The sequence below is a fragment of the Parasteatoda tepidariorum genome, chromosome 4, assembly GCF_982258835.1.
Source record: "Parasteatoda tepidariorum strain Cologne lab strain chromosome 4, Ptep-v5.0, whole genome shotgun sequence".
Taxonomy (NCBI): Eukaryota; Metazoa; Arthropoda; class Arachnida; order Araneae; family Theridiidae; genus Parasteatoda; species Parasteatoda tepidariorum.
The window spans coordinates 105,801,485-105,816,862 of NC_141758.1; the positions used below are offsets into that span (position 1 = coordinate 105,801,485).

At 27.3% G+C, this 15,378-nt stretch overlaps 1 long non-coding RNA gene across 2 annotated transcripts in view; it reads left to right on the forward strand.

Annotated features, from left to right (window-relative positions):
* The window catches only part of LOC147812523 (uncharacterized), a 36,932-nt gene extending 26,550 nt beyond the window's left edge, over nucleotides 1–10,382 (forward strand). For both annotated transcript variants that reach the window (XR_015433249.1, XR_015433248.1), the window contains one exon: nucleotides 9,959–10,382. This is a non-coding gene — a long non-coding RNA (uncharacterized LOC147812523). The remainder of the gene's footprint in view (nucleotides 1–9,958) is intronic.
* The last annotated feature ends 4,996 nt before the right edge of the window (nucleotides 10,383–15,378 follow it).

Consider the following 15,378-nt stretch of genomic DNA (forward strand, 5'->3'; position numbering starts at 1 on the left):
TACAATAAAATGGAAGATTAAACATATCTTTTTACGCGCAAGAAAAATAAATGCGTGAAGACAGGCGAAAAAATAACTCATGAAAAATTAAAATATAAGGTAGATATTGTGTTAATTAAGTAAAAAAAATAAATATAGAGGGAAAATTAATGCATAAAAAAGTAAACGTGAAAAAAAACGCTAAAGAAGAAGAGAAGCGTAAATATAGGGCGCAAAAAAAAATAAAAACGTAAAATGTACGGTAAAGGTTAGCGATATAAATAAAAGCAATGCGTAAAATTAATTATAAGAAAAGGAAACAAAAGTATGACATGAAGAAAAAGAAAACGTAAATTATAATAAGGAGTAAATTTAATATTAAATAAACGTAGAAACGAGTAAATGTGGCGCATGAAAAAAACGAAGAAATAAAAGCAGCGCATAAAAATGTCAGCCATGTACAAGAAGAAAAAATGCTTCGAGTAAAGTACAAAAGCTATGTCCAAAATACAATAAAATGTAAAATTAAACATAACTTTTTACGCGCTAGAAAAATAAATGCGTGAAGACAGGCGAAAAAATAACTCATAAAAAAATAAAATATAAGGTAGATATTGTGTTAATTAAGTAAAAAAAATAAATATAGAGGGAAAAATAATGCATAAAAAAGTAAACGTGAAAAAAAACGCTAAAGAAGAAGAGAAGCGTAAATATAGGGCGCAAAAAAAATAAAAACGTAAAATGTACGGTAAAGGTTAGCGATATAAATAAAAGCAATGCGTAAAATTAATTATAAGAAAAGGAAACAAAAGTATGACATGAAGAAAAAGAAAACGTAAATTATAATAAGGAGTAATTTTAGTATTAAATAAACGTAGAAACGAGTAAATGTGGCGCATGAAAAAAACGAAGAAATAAAAGCAGCGCATAAAAATGTCAGCCATGTACAAGAAGAAAAAATGCTTCGAGTAAAGTACAAAAGCTATGTCCAAAATACAATAAAATGTAAAATTAAACATAACTTTTTACGCGCTAGAAAAATAAATGCGTGAAGACAGGCGAAAAAATAACTCATAAAAAAATAAAATATAAGGTAGATATTGTGTTAATTAAGTAAAATAAATAAATATAGAGGGAAAAATAATGCATAAAAAAGTAAACGTGAAAAAAAAACGCTAAAGAAGAGGATAAGCGTAAGCATAGGGCGTAAAAAAAATAAAAACGTACGTAAAATGTACGGTAAAGGTTAGCGATATAAATAAAAGCAATGCGTAAAATTAATTATATGAAAAGGAAACAAAAGTATTACATGAGGAAAAAAAAACGTAAATTATAATGAGGAGTAAATTTAGTATTAAATAAACGTGAAAACAAGTAAATGTGACGCATAAAAAAAACTAAGTAATAAAAACAGCTCATAAAAATGTCAGCCATGTACAAGAAGAAAAAACGCTTCGAGTAAAGTATAAAAGCTATGTCCAAAATACTATAAAATGTAAAATTAAACATAACTTTTTATGCGCAAGAAAAATAAATCATAAAAAAAATTATATATAAAGTAGATATTGTGTTAATTAAGTAAAAAAAAAAAAAAAACAAATATAGCGGGAAAAATAAATCATAAAAAAGTAAACGTGAAGAAATAACGCTTTAGAAGAGGAGAAGCGTAAATACAGGGCGTAAAAAAAAATAAAAACGTAAAATGTACGGTAAAGGTAAGCGATATAAATAAATGCAATGCGTAAAATTAATTATAAGAAAAGGAGACAAAAGTATTACATGAAGAAAAAAAAAACGTAAATTATAATAAGGAGTAAATTTAATATTAAATAAACGTAGAAACGAGTAAATGTGGCGCATGAAAAAAACGAAGAAATAAAAGCAGCGCATAAAAATGTCAGCCATGTACAAGAAGAAAAAATGCTTCGAGTAAAGTATAAAAGCTATGTCCAAAATACAATAAAATGTAAAATTAAACATTACTTTTTATGCGCAAGAAAAATAAATGCGTGAAGACAGGCGAAAAAAAAAAATTCATAAAAAAAATATATATATAAAGTAGATATTGTGTTAATTATGTAAAAAAAGGCGAATATAGCGGGAAAAATAATGCATAAAAAAGTAAACGTAAAAAAAAACGCTTTAGAAGAGGATAAGCGTAAGCATAGGGCGTAAAAAAATAAAAACGTAAAATGTACGGTAAAGGTTAGCGATATAAATAAAAGCAATGCGTAAAATTAATTATAAGAAAAGGAAACAAAAGTATGACATGAAGAAAAAGAAAACGTAAATTATAATAAGGAGTAAATTTAGTATTAAATAAGCGTAGAAGCGAGTAAATGTGGCGCATAAAAAAAACGAAGAAAAAAAAGCAGCACATAAAAATGTCAGCCATGTACAAGAAGAAAATACGCTTCGAGTAAAGTATAAAAGCTATGTCCAAAATACTATAAAATGTAAAATTAAACATAACTTTTTATGCGCAAGAAAAAGAAATACGTGAAGACAGGCGAAAAAAAACTCATAAAAAAATATATATATAAAATAGATATTGTGTTAATTAAGTAAAAAAAACGAATATAGCGGGAAAAATAATGCATAAAAAAAGTAAAAGTGAAAAAAAAACGCTTTAGAGGAGGAGAAGCGTAAGCATAGGGCGTAAGAAAAGTTAAAACGTAAAATGTACGGTAAAGCATAGCGATATAAATAAAAGCAATGCGTAAAATTAATTAAAAAAAAAGGAAACAAAAGTATGACATGAAGAAAAAAAACGTAAATTATAATAGGGAGTAAATTTAGTATTAAATAAACGTAGAAAGGAGTAAATGTGGCGCGTAGAAGACGAAGAAATTAAAGCAGCGCATAAAAATGTCAGCCATGTACAAAAAGAAAAAATGCTTCGAGTAAAGTATAAAAGCTATGTCCAAAATACAATAAAATGGAAGATTAAACATAACTTTTTATGCGCAAGAAAAATAAATGCGTGAAGACAGGCGAAAAAATAACTCATGAAAAAAATAAAATATAAAGTAGATGTTGTGTTAGTTAAGTAAAAAAAACAAAAACAAATATAGCGGGAAAAATAATGCATAAAAAAGTAAACGTGAAAAAATAACGTTTTAAAGGAGGAAAAGCGTAAATATAGGGCGTTAAAAAAAATAAAAACGTAAAATGTACGGTAAAGGTTAGCGGTATAAATAAAAGCAATGCGTAAAATTAATTATAAGAAAAGGAAACAAAAGTATGACATGAAGAAAAAGAAAACGTAAATTATAATAAGGAGTAAATTTAGTATTAAATAAACTTAGAAACGAGTAAATGACGCATAAAGAAAACGAAGAAATAAAAGCAGCTCATAAAAATGTCAGCCATGTACAAGAAGAAAAAACGCTTCGAGTAAAGTATAAAAGCTATGTCCAAAATACAATAAAATGTAAAATTAAACATAACTTTAAGCGCAAGAAAAATAAATGCGTGAAGACAGGCGAAAAAATAACTCATGAAAAATTAAAATATAAGGTAGATATTGTGTTAATTAATTAAGAAAAATAAATATAGAGGGAAAAATAATGCATAAAAAAGTAAACGTGAAAAAAAACGCTAAAGAAGAAGAGAAGCGTAAATATAGGGCGCAAAAAAAAATAAAAACGTAAAATGTACGGTAAAGGTTAGCGATATAAATAAAAGCAATGCGTAAAATTAATTATATGAAAAGGAAACAAAAGTATTACATAAATAAACAGAACACGTAAATTATAATAAGGAGTAAATTTAGTATTAAATAAACGTAGAAACGAGTAAATGTGGCGCGTAGAAGACGAAGAAATTAAAGCAGCGCATAAAAATGTCAGCCATGTACAAAAAGAAAAAATGCTTCGAGTAAAGTATAAAAGCTATGTCCAAAATACAATGAAATGTAAAATTAAACATAACTTTTTATGCGCAAGAAAAATAAATGCGTGAAGACAAGCGAAAAAATAACTCATAAAAAAAATATATATAAAGTAGATATTGTGTTAATTAAGTAAAAAAAAAAAACAAATATAGCGGGAAAAATAAATCATAAAAAAGTAAACGTGAAGAAATAACGCTTTAGAAGAGGAGAAGCGTAAATATAGGGCGAAAAAAAAATAAAAACGTAAAATGTACGATAAAGGTAAGCGATATAAATAAATGCAATGCGTAAAATTAATTATAAGAAAAGGAGACAAAAGTATTACATGAAGAAAAAAAAACGCAAATTATAATAAAGAGTAAATTTAGTATTAAATAAACGTAGAAACGAGTAAATGTGGCGCGTAGAAGATGAAAAAATTAAAGCAGCGCATAAAAATGTCAGCCATGTACGAAAAGAAAAAATGCTTCGAGTAAAGTATAAAAGCTATGTCCAAAATACAATAAAATGGAAGATTAAACATATCTTTTTACGCGCAAGAAAAATAAATGCGTGAAGACAGGCGAAAAAATAACTCATGAAAAATTAAAATATAAGGTAGATATTGTGTTAATTAAGTAAAAAAAATAAATATAGAGGGAAAAATAATGCATAAAAAAGTAAACGTGAAAAAAAACGCTAAAGAAGAAGAGAAGCGTAAATATAGGGCGCAAAAAAAAAATAAAAACGTAAAATGTACGGTAAAGGTTAGCGATATAAATAAAAGCAATGCGTAAAATTAATTATAAGAAAAGGAAACAAAAGTATGACATGAAGAAAAAGAAAACGTAAATTATAGTAAGGAGTAAATTTAGTATTAAATAAACGTAGTAACGAGTAAATGTGGCGCATGAAAAAAACGAAGAAATAAAAGCAGCGCATAAAAATGTCAGCCATGTACAAGAAGAAAAAATGCTTCGAGTAAAGTACAAAAGCTATGTCCAAAATACAATAAAACGTAAAATTAAACATAACTTTTTACGCGCTAGAAAAATAAATGCGTGAAGACAGGCGAAAAAATAACTCATAAAAAAATAAAATATAAGGTAGATATTGTGTTAATTAAGTAAAATAAATAAATATAGAGGGAAAAATAATGCATAAAAAAGTAAACGTGAAAAAAAAACGCTAAAGAAGAGGATAAGCGTAAATATAGGGCGTAAGAAAAAATAAAAACGTAAAATGTACGGTAAAGGTAAGCGATATAAATAAATGCAATGCGTAAAATTAATTATAAGAAAAGGAGACAAAAGTATTACATGAAGAAAAAAAAAACGTAAATTATAACAAGGAGTAAATTTAGTATTAAATAAACGTAGAAACGAGTAAATGTGGCGCATAAAAAAACGAAGAAATCAAAGCAGCGCATAAAAATGTCGGCCATGTACAAGAAGAAAAAACGCTTCGAGTAAAGTATAAAAGCTATTTCCAAAATACAGTAAAATGTAAAATTAAACATAACTTTTTATCCGCAAGAAAAATAAATGTGTGAAAAAATAACTAATAAAAAAATAAAATATAAAGTAGATATTGTGTTAATTAAGTAAAAAAAACAAATATAGCGGGAAAAATAATGCATAAAAAAGTAAACGTGAAAAAAAAACGCTTTAAAAGAGGAGAAGCGTAAGTAAAGGGCGTAAAAAAATTAAAAACGTAAAATGTACGGTAAAGGTTTGCGATATAAATAAAAGCAATGCGTAAAATTAATTATATGAAAAGGAAACAAAAGTATTACATAAATAAACAGAACACGTAAATTATAATAAGGAGTAAGTTTAGTATTAAATAAACGTAGAAACGAGTAAATGTGGCGCATGAAAAAAACGAAGAAATAAAAGCAGCGCATAAAAATGTCAGCCATGTGCAAGAAGAAAAAACGCTTCGAGTAAAGTATAAAAGCTATGTCCAAGATACAATAAATTGTAAAATTAAACATAACTTTTTATGCGCAAGAAAAATAAATGCGTGAAGACAGGCCAAAAAATAACTCAAAAAAAAAAAATATATATATAAAGTAGATATTGTGTTAATTAAGTAAAAAAAGCAAATATAGCGGGAAAAATAATGCATAAAAAAGTAAACGTGAAAAAAAAACGCTTTAAAAGAGGAGAAGCGTAAGTAAAGGGCGTAAAAAAAATGAAAACGTAAAATGTACGGTAAAGGATAGCGATATAAATAAAAGCAATGCGTAAAATTAATTATATGAAAAGGAAACAAAAGTATTTCATAAATGAACAGAAAACGTAAATTATAATAAGGAGTAAATTCTGTATTAAATAAACGTAGAAACGAGTAAATGTGGGGCATAAAAAAACGAGGAAATAAATGCAGTGCATAGAAATGTCAGCTATGTACAAGAAGAAAAAACGCTTTGAGTAATGTATAAAAGCTATGTCCAAAATAGTAGAGTGTAGGTAGTGCGTTATTTAAGTAAAAAAATATAAATTTAGCGATTAAAAATAATGTTTAAAAAAATTAAACATGAAAAATAAACGCTTAAGAAGAGAAGAAACGTAAATATAGAAAAAATACCGTAAAATGTATGGTGAAGGATAGCGAAATAAATAAAAACAATGCCTAAATTAATGATTAGAAAAGGAAACAAAAGTAATACATAAAGAAAAAGAAGCCTGAAATATAATAAGGAGTAATTTTAATAAAAGTATAAATGTGGCGCAATAAAGTTAAAGCCATCCAGAAGTTATAGCAATGCGTAAAAGTAAAGTATAAAAAAACAAACCGCTTAAATTAAAGAAAAAAAAACAACGTGTAAAGTACGATAAATTTTAAAAGTTAAACATAACTTTTTATGCATAAAATAAAATAAATGCGTGAGGAAAGGCGAAAAAATAACGCTTAAGAAAAATTATATATGAAGTCGATAGTGTGTTAATTAAGTAAAAAACAAATTTAACGAGTAAAAATAATGCATAAAAAAGTAACGTTTAAGAAGATCAGAAGCGTAAATATAACTTATAAAGACCAGTAAAATGTACAATAAAGTATAGCGTAAATGAATAAAAGTACTGCGCAAGAAAAGTAAACAAAAGCAATTCATTTAGAAAAGAAAGCGTAAATTTATTAAAAAAATAAACGCAGAAACGAATAAATGTAGCCCCTAAAATTAACCATAAGAAAAGTAAAAGCAAAGAAGTAAAAGTCATGTAGAAGCAAAAAAAACATACGTTTTAAGTAATGTATCAAAGCGACGTGCAAAATACAATTAATTGACACTAAACAAAACGTTTTATGCGCAAGAAAAATAAATACGTAAGGAAAGACCAAAAATTAACGCATAAGAAAATTAAAAATAGCGCATAAGAAAAGAAAATATAAAGCAGTTAGTGTGTAAATGAAGTAATAAAAAAAAACAAATTTAACGTGTAAACATAATGCATAGAAAGTAAGCGTGAAAAAGTAACGCTTAAGAAGAGGAGAAACTTAAAATATAGTGCATAAAGGAGAAAAAAAAAACATAAAATGTACAGTAAAGGATTGCGTAAACTAGTAAAGCAATATTTAAAAGTATTGCATAAGAAAATGAAACAAAAGTAATTCACGAAGTAAAAAAACGTAAAATATAATAATGCGTAAATTTTATAATAGAATAAACGTAGAAACGAATAAATGCAGTGCATAAAAGTAACACGTAATAAAAGCAAATAAGTTAAAAACAATTCGTACAAAAGTAAAAATCATGTATAAGAAGGAGAAAAAACGTTTTAAGTTAAGTATAAAAGCAACGTGCTAACTACACTAAAGTGTAAAAGTTAAACATAACTTTTTTATGGGTGTGAAAAATAAATGCGTGAGGAAAGGCGAAAAAATAAAGCATAAGAAAAATAAAATATAATGTTGATAGTGTTTATAAATTAAATTTAAAAAAATGGACAAAAAGTAACACTTAGAACGAGAAGTGTAAATATGCGTCATAAAGGAAAAAAATTCTAGTAAAATGTAGAGTAAAGGATAGCGCAAATAATTAAAAGCAACCCGTAAAAGTAATGAGAAAAGAAAACAATAATAATGCATAAAGAAAAAAACGCGTAAAATGAATTAACGCTTAAATTTAAAAGTAACTTAGAAGAAAAGTAAATGTTACGAATTTAATAAAAAATTAATTCGTATTAAATCATAACGCGTAAAAGTACGAGACACGTAAGGAAAGTAAATGGGTAACTATAAAGAAGAGTAACGCGTAAAATATAAAGTGTGGAGAAAAGAATGAAAAGGAGCAATGCTTAAAACTAAGGCATAATAAAGTAAAGAAAGTCAAGGCGTAAATGCAACTCTAAATAAAAAACACATAAGATAAAATGCATACATAGATCTTGTAAAATAAGGCATAAAAATTAACGCTTGAAGAAGTATACGCGTATAAATAAATAACACATAAAAAAAGTAAATTTAAACTTAAGAAAAGTTATGTGAAAGTACTTAATGTCTAAATGCAACGCATAAAGGTAAGTAATTTATAAAATTAAATAACACTTAAAGTAATGTGGAAGGAAAGTAAAAAATAATGCAGAAAAAACGTAACGCATGAAAAAAAGGAATTCACAAAATTTAATAACACGCAACAAAGTTAAGTAATAACGTTTGAAAGTTACGTAACAATGAAACGTATAAAAATAACTCATTCGCATAGAGAAAAGCAACGCGTAAAAAATCGTATATGAGAAATAATTGCGTAAAAGTAACACATTAAAAAACATCGCGTAAATTATAATGCATATTATAAGAAAAAAGTAACGCATTAAAAGGTAAAACGCGTAAAAGTACCAAATAAAGAAAAATAATCCATAAAATTAGATTACACGTCAAAGAAAAGCCGTTAGCATGAAAGCAAAGCTTAAAGAAATGGAAAGCTTAAAGAAATGAAAAGCTTAAAGAAATGAAAAGCTTAAAGAAATGAAAAGCTTAAAGAAATGAAAAGCTTAAAGAAAATGGAAAACTGAAAAGTTACGCATTAAAAATAAACAAGTAAAAAGCTCATCGAAAAGTAAGAGTATAAATGTAACGTATAAAATAAAAGAGAGGAAAAAATGTACAGTAAATGTTGTTTAAAATAAGAAAAGTTAAGATAAGTAAGGAGTAAAAATTATAAGAGAAAGTAAAGTATTAAGAGAATTAGAGCCTAAAATATAAGGGAGACTGGAAAGTAACGTAGTTTTGGTGCATTTGATATTTATTATGAAGATTTTCTTTTTAATCAATAAAGTATTCACCCTCGTTAGCAACAAGCTTCAATGCCGGATCGAAAAGAAACGAATTGCTTTTTAAGACTAACAAATATTTAATGCCCCGAAACACTACTTTCCGGTCCGCCTAATATAAGGAATGTAACGAGTAAAAGTGACGTCTGAAAAATGAAAACGCATTGAAGTCGAGCATAAATAAAAGTAAAGCGTGAAACGAAGCAAATCTCGAAATTAAAAGTAATGTGCAAAATAAGGAAACTCGTTAAAGTTACAAATATCAAAAGAAGAAAAAATAACGCATTATAAAATTAAAAGTAACTCTTAAGGTAAGTAAGGCGTACGGAAAAGTAATACATAAAAGTCAATAGCGCATTAAAAGGAAGTATTGTGCGTTATAGTTATGTGTAAGAAAATCATACTCTAATAGTAACACAGAAGAAAAATTAAAGTAGTTATTAAAAAAGTAAACGCGAAAAATATAAAACTTAAAAGTAAAGGTTAACTAGATACCGCTAAATGAAAAGTAACAAGTAAAATATAGGGAAAAGGATTAAATGTTAGGTTTAAAAACATAAAAATGCCACGCATAAAGAAAAAATATATCTAATTAAATTTGGTGAATAATTAGTTAAACAAACAAAAATCGTTAGATCTTTGAACAAGCGTAATAATGCTCTTCACTACATTCAGTCGGACAAAAAAAAATAATAATAAACTACGAATTTACATCTCTTTAATAAAAATTGTTTTAGTTTTTAAAAAAAACATTTCGAACTGATAGTTTAACAGTAAAATTTGTAAGAGCATGTTATATAGAGGTTAAATAGTGCACTTTTTATTACAGGATCTTAAAAGATATCGATTTGTAGAAGTGATTGTTAAAATCGATAAGTCGCAGAACTATTTGGAAGATTATAGTGCATTATGATTCAGCTTATACTATCCTCGTCGTGTCCGTTACAGTCTCCATCGTACGTTAAATTGGCTCCTATGCAATTATTCCTATTTATGCAAGAACAATTTAAAATCTTTCAAGAAACTGAAGGGATTTCCAAGTGTTACGATGGCGAACAATTCAAGTCACTGGACAGATTTGAGCTAGTAAGTTTCGTTGAAAGAAGACTATTTTTGATGAAGTAATCGCATATCTTTCGTGTATACATAAAAAGAACTGAAATATGTTAAGTCTGCTAAATTATCTTATTTAAATGTAAATTTATTTTTCAAATATTTTACAGCTGATTCTTGCAAATGTAATTAAAATGTATGGCGTCTGTGCATCTTTCTTTACCCCCAAAAGCATGAAATAAGGTTCTAAAAATAAGAGTAAAACACAAATGTTATATTCTTGAAACTAAAATACAATTAAAAATTTCATATCGCAAACTTTTAACTGAATCTTAATTTTATCGAAATCTCAGTTAATTGCTTTATGAAGTAAAATTTACATAATTTTTGTAAGATAGAATTCAATTGAAATACACTTTCTCATTTTGTTGCTTTATTACAAGTAAACATGCTTAGTTAGATAAGAGATGAAAATATTTACCCCGTCCTGCCCCAATTCAGGGTACACGGGTAAATGATAATTACAACCAAGTAAAGAACATAAAGTGCATAAAATACAAAAGTCATATGACAACAGCTCGTAAACTTTGCGGGCGAACAAGACTGTTTAACCAAATTAGCCATCTGCAATTAGTCAGAATATTATATCTTTAAGAAAACATGACAAATATATCTGTCATGTATGTCATGAAAAGTCCAGTTCAACAGATCCTAAAGTATGGATTAAAAGCACAATTAAATTTAAAACACCAGCAATATTAGAAGCCAATTAAAATATAAATTGCCATTCTAGGTCAACAGACCCTTATATTGAGACAATCAAATGGCATAAAATTAAAAAAAAATTGGCTTAGTTAGAAAAGAGAGATACTATTTCAGTCATTGTGTAATTACATCTGAGCATTGGTTACAAATTCACTTATTGCAAAGTAAAAAGTAGAACTCTAAACAGGCAATTAGTTTGTTAAATACTAATATTCTAGTAAGTGCTTGTACAAACTGTATAATAATTATAAGAAAATTATGGTTCCTGTAAACAAAAGTGAAACAGTAAGACACTAGCTAAACAGACTTAAGTGAAGTAAACATAAACATAAAACTCGTGAATTAGCGAGAGAATAAAGTTATAAAGATAAGTAAAGCGTAATATATAATATCGGGCAAAATTAAAAGAACCTTATAAAAAGTAATTAATGAATGGGATAAGTGAAAACACACATAATAAGAGTAAACACGTAAATTACAAATATTAATGCTCAAAATATAATCTGTAATGGAGACGCATGAGGTAAGTAAAATTAATAGGAAGTACAAGATCATGTATAAAGTACTGGTAAGATAAGAAATTATAAAGCGTGTAACAAGTAAAAGCAAAGCATTAAAGAGTAAACGTATATATAGCCATTTTTTGTCTATTGATACATAAAAGTTTTTTTGTAAAGCGAAGCATCTCAATTAACGCGTTAAGTCTATCTTTTAAAATAAAAATCGCCAAAAGTAAAAAATGTCATATAATTAAATTGTAGCATCTTGACAATTAACACGTAATAAAAGTAATCATGTAAATGTAAGGCATAGAGAAAAAATATCTTTTAAAATAAGCTACGAATATTTTCATGCTTCAATTTACACCCAACTAATGCATAAAAAAGTAAGGCAAAAATGTAACTCGCAATATAAGAAAAGCTTAGAAGTAACGCATGATATGCGTACACTCGTGAAAGAAAAGTAAAGCACAAACGAATAATGCAACTTATAGTTTTTTTTTAAATGCAAGACTGTAGTAAATTTGTAAAAACAAACTCAAAGAAAAGTAACTCCTAAAATTATGCATAAGTAAATCATAAAAAAGTAGCGCATAAAAAATTAGATGTAATTCATAAGAATAAATTCGGAAAATATAAAACTTAACTCAATAAGATAAGTATCGCTTAAGAATAATTAACAGATAACATATCAAAGCGCGAGAAAATGCGATTATTTCTTTTGTGCCGCAATTTGCTTAATGCTTAACATTAATTTGCTGACTTAATTTACTCTATTTTTACTCTATCTTTCTCAATGAGTCACTTAATGTATACGTTACTTTTTTACAAGGTAGTACATATATTGAATGCATTTTTTTCTCGCAATATTCATTATAATCTACGAGTTGCTTTCCTCATGCAATATTTCTGCACGTTTAATTTCTTTAAACGTTACTTTTAATTTTTCTCCTTTTACTTTTCTCATGCGTTACTTTCACTTATCCTATGCAATATATTTACGCGTGTTTTATTATGCATTACCTTTACGTGTTTACGTTTCTCAAAAACTATTCTTTTTTTTTTCGTGTGCCTTACTTTTAATGTTTGATTGATTTATTCGTTATTTTTAAGCGCTTTCTTGTCTTACTCGTTGCTTTTATTTTCATGCGTTATTATATTTTACGCATTACTCTTCTTTATGCATACTTTTACGAGCTTAATCTTCTAATGCGTTTTTAACATTACGTTTTGTGAGTTACATTTCTTTCTGTTTCGTTTTCACTCGGTTGCATTTTACGGGTTATTTTTACTTTACCTATGCGTTGCTTAAGCATGTTTTTTTTCTTACTCGTTACCTTTAATTTCGCACAATATTATATTTCATGCCTTACCTAATGAGTTTCATTTTCTCTTTAATTTTATACGTTACTGTATATTTATGCCTTGTGGCATAATTAGCCTTAACACACAAAGAAGTAAAGTAACGCGTGAGAAAAACAAACTAGTAAAAGTAATGGCAAGCATTAAAATATGGAGTTAAAAATTTAGTAGAGCATCGTGTAAAAGTACTGGTAAAATAAGAACATGCAATGCGTGTAACAAGTAAAAGAAACGTTATAAAGAATAAAGCTTAAAAGCAATGCATAAAAGAACAAACGTATATTAAAGCCATATTTTGTCTATAGTTTTATAGAAGTTATTTTTGTAAAGAGAAGAAATCGAGTAAAATAAAAAAGCATCTCAATAATTAACGCGTGAAGTCAAGCTTTTAATGTAAAAAATGTCATTTAATTAAATTGTTGCATATTGATAATTAACACCAATAAAAGTAATCGTGTAAATGTAAAGGATAGAGAAAAGTAAAATATATCTCGTAAAATAAGTTACTCATATTTTCATGCTTTAATTTACACCCGACTAACGCACAAAAAAGTACGGCGAGAAATATAACTGTCACTTAAAGAAAACAAGTCAAAGTGAAGCATAACAAAAGTAAGAACTGAAAAGTAACGCCTAAGATGAGTAAGGCATAAACGAATAATAGAACTTACAATAAAATCCAAGACAATAGTAAATTTGAAGAAACAAACTCGTGAAGAAAAAGTAACGCTTAAGAAAATCAAACGCGTTAAATTGTGCATAAGAAAAAGAAGTAATTTATAAGAAGTATAAATTCGGAAAATATAACACTTAAACGTAACGCATGAGATAAGTATCGCTTAAGAATAAGTAACAGATAACATATCAACGCGCAAAAATAAATAAAGTGCGAGAAATTGCGACTAGGCATTATTTCTTTTGCTCGTTAATTTGCTTTTTGATTAACATTAATTTGCTTTTTGAAAACTTAATTTATTCTATTTATACTCTTCCTTTCTCAATGACACACTTAATATATACGCTACTTTTGCAAGTTATATATATTGTAGTTTATATATATTATATGCAATTTTTCTAGCAATATTCGTTATTATTTATGAGTTGCTTTCTTCATACAAACTTATGCACGTTAGTTTTCTCTATACGTTATTACTTTTATAATACGTTTCTTAACCTATACGATATATTTACGCCTGTTTTTATTATGCATTACCATTACGTGTTTACTTTTCTTAAGAACTATTCTTTTTTTCCTCGTGTGCTTCACTTTTTATGTTTGATTGACCTACTCTTACGCGCTTCCTTGTCTTGCAAGTTGCTTTTAATTTCATGCGTTATTATATTTTGCGCATTACTTTCTTTGTGCATTCTTTTACGAATTTAATTCTCATATGAGTTTTTAACATTAGGTTTTGTGTGTTACATTTTTTATGTTTGGTGTTTACGCGTTTACATTTTATGGATTATTATTACTTTTCCTATGCATGACTTGAACGTGTTTTTGTCTTATGCGTTATTTCAAATTTTGCACAGTATTATATTCAATGCCTTACTTAATGTTTTTCATATTCTTTTTGATTTTATGCGTTTTTTCAATTTTTACTTCTTATGGTATTATTCACTTTAATTTTCTTCATGCGTCACATTTAAGGGTTTTCTGTTGTAACTTTACTTATGTGTTAATTTTAAGTGTCTACATCATTGCAGTTTTTTTATGTATTATTTTTACGAGCTAACTTTTTATACGTTGCATTTACGCGTTTATTTTTCTTACGCATAAAGATGCTATGCACAACTTTCTTTTTACACGTTATTAAATTTTACGCGTTACTCATCTTATGCATAACTCAAATTCTTCCATGTTTTATATGTCGCATTACTTTTCTTACACGTTACTTCCACTTTTTAAACATATGTCAGTTTTGCGCTTTATTTCTACGCCTTACACGTTTACTTCCCATTGTATTACTTTCATTTTACATATGATCCTTAGCTTTGGTATCCAGGTGACCTGCATGCGAACACTTTAAGGTAGAAAAATTCTGATACCGCACTCCCTAAGCAAGTGGTCACCCACCCGCTTGCTGACAGCAGCCAGTGATGCTTATCGGTATTTTGCAGAGAATCGTGTCTTTACGATCAAGTCTACTGCGGGACTAACACTCGTTAAAATAGGGTGCATAGAGAAGAGTAACGAGTAAAATAAAAGGGAAAGAGTTAAGTATGGAGTGAAGAATCGAGCAACTCTTAAAAGTGAAAGTAAGGTATAAGAAAAGTTACCGAGCAACTAATGCGTAATAAAAATAAACGGGCAATAAGTAAAGCATGAACAATAAACGAGTGAAATTAAAGGTAAAAGAAAGTGCATTAAAGTAAGGAGTGGACAAAGTAGGAGAACAATGTGCAAAAGTAACGAGTAAAAAAATACAAGCGTAAAAGTAACGCATAAGAAAAGTTACACGCGAAAGTAGTGCATAAGAAAAGTAAATGCTCCAAAAAAAGTAATGCGTTACAATAAAGTATGAAAGTAACACATAAGAAAAGTAAATTTAACATATAAGAAAATTTA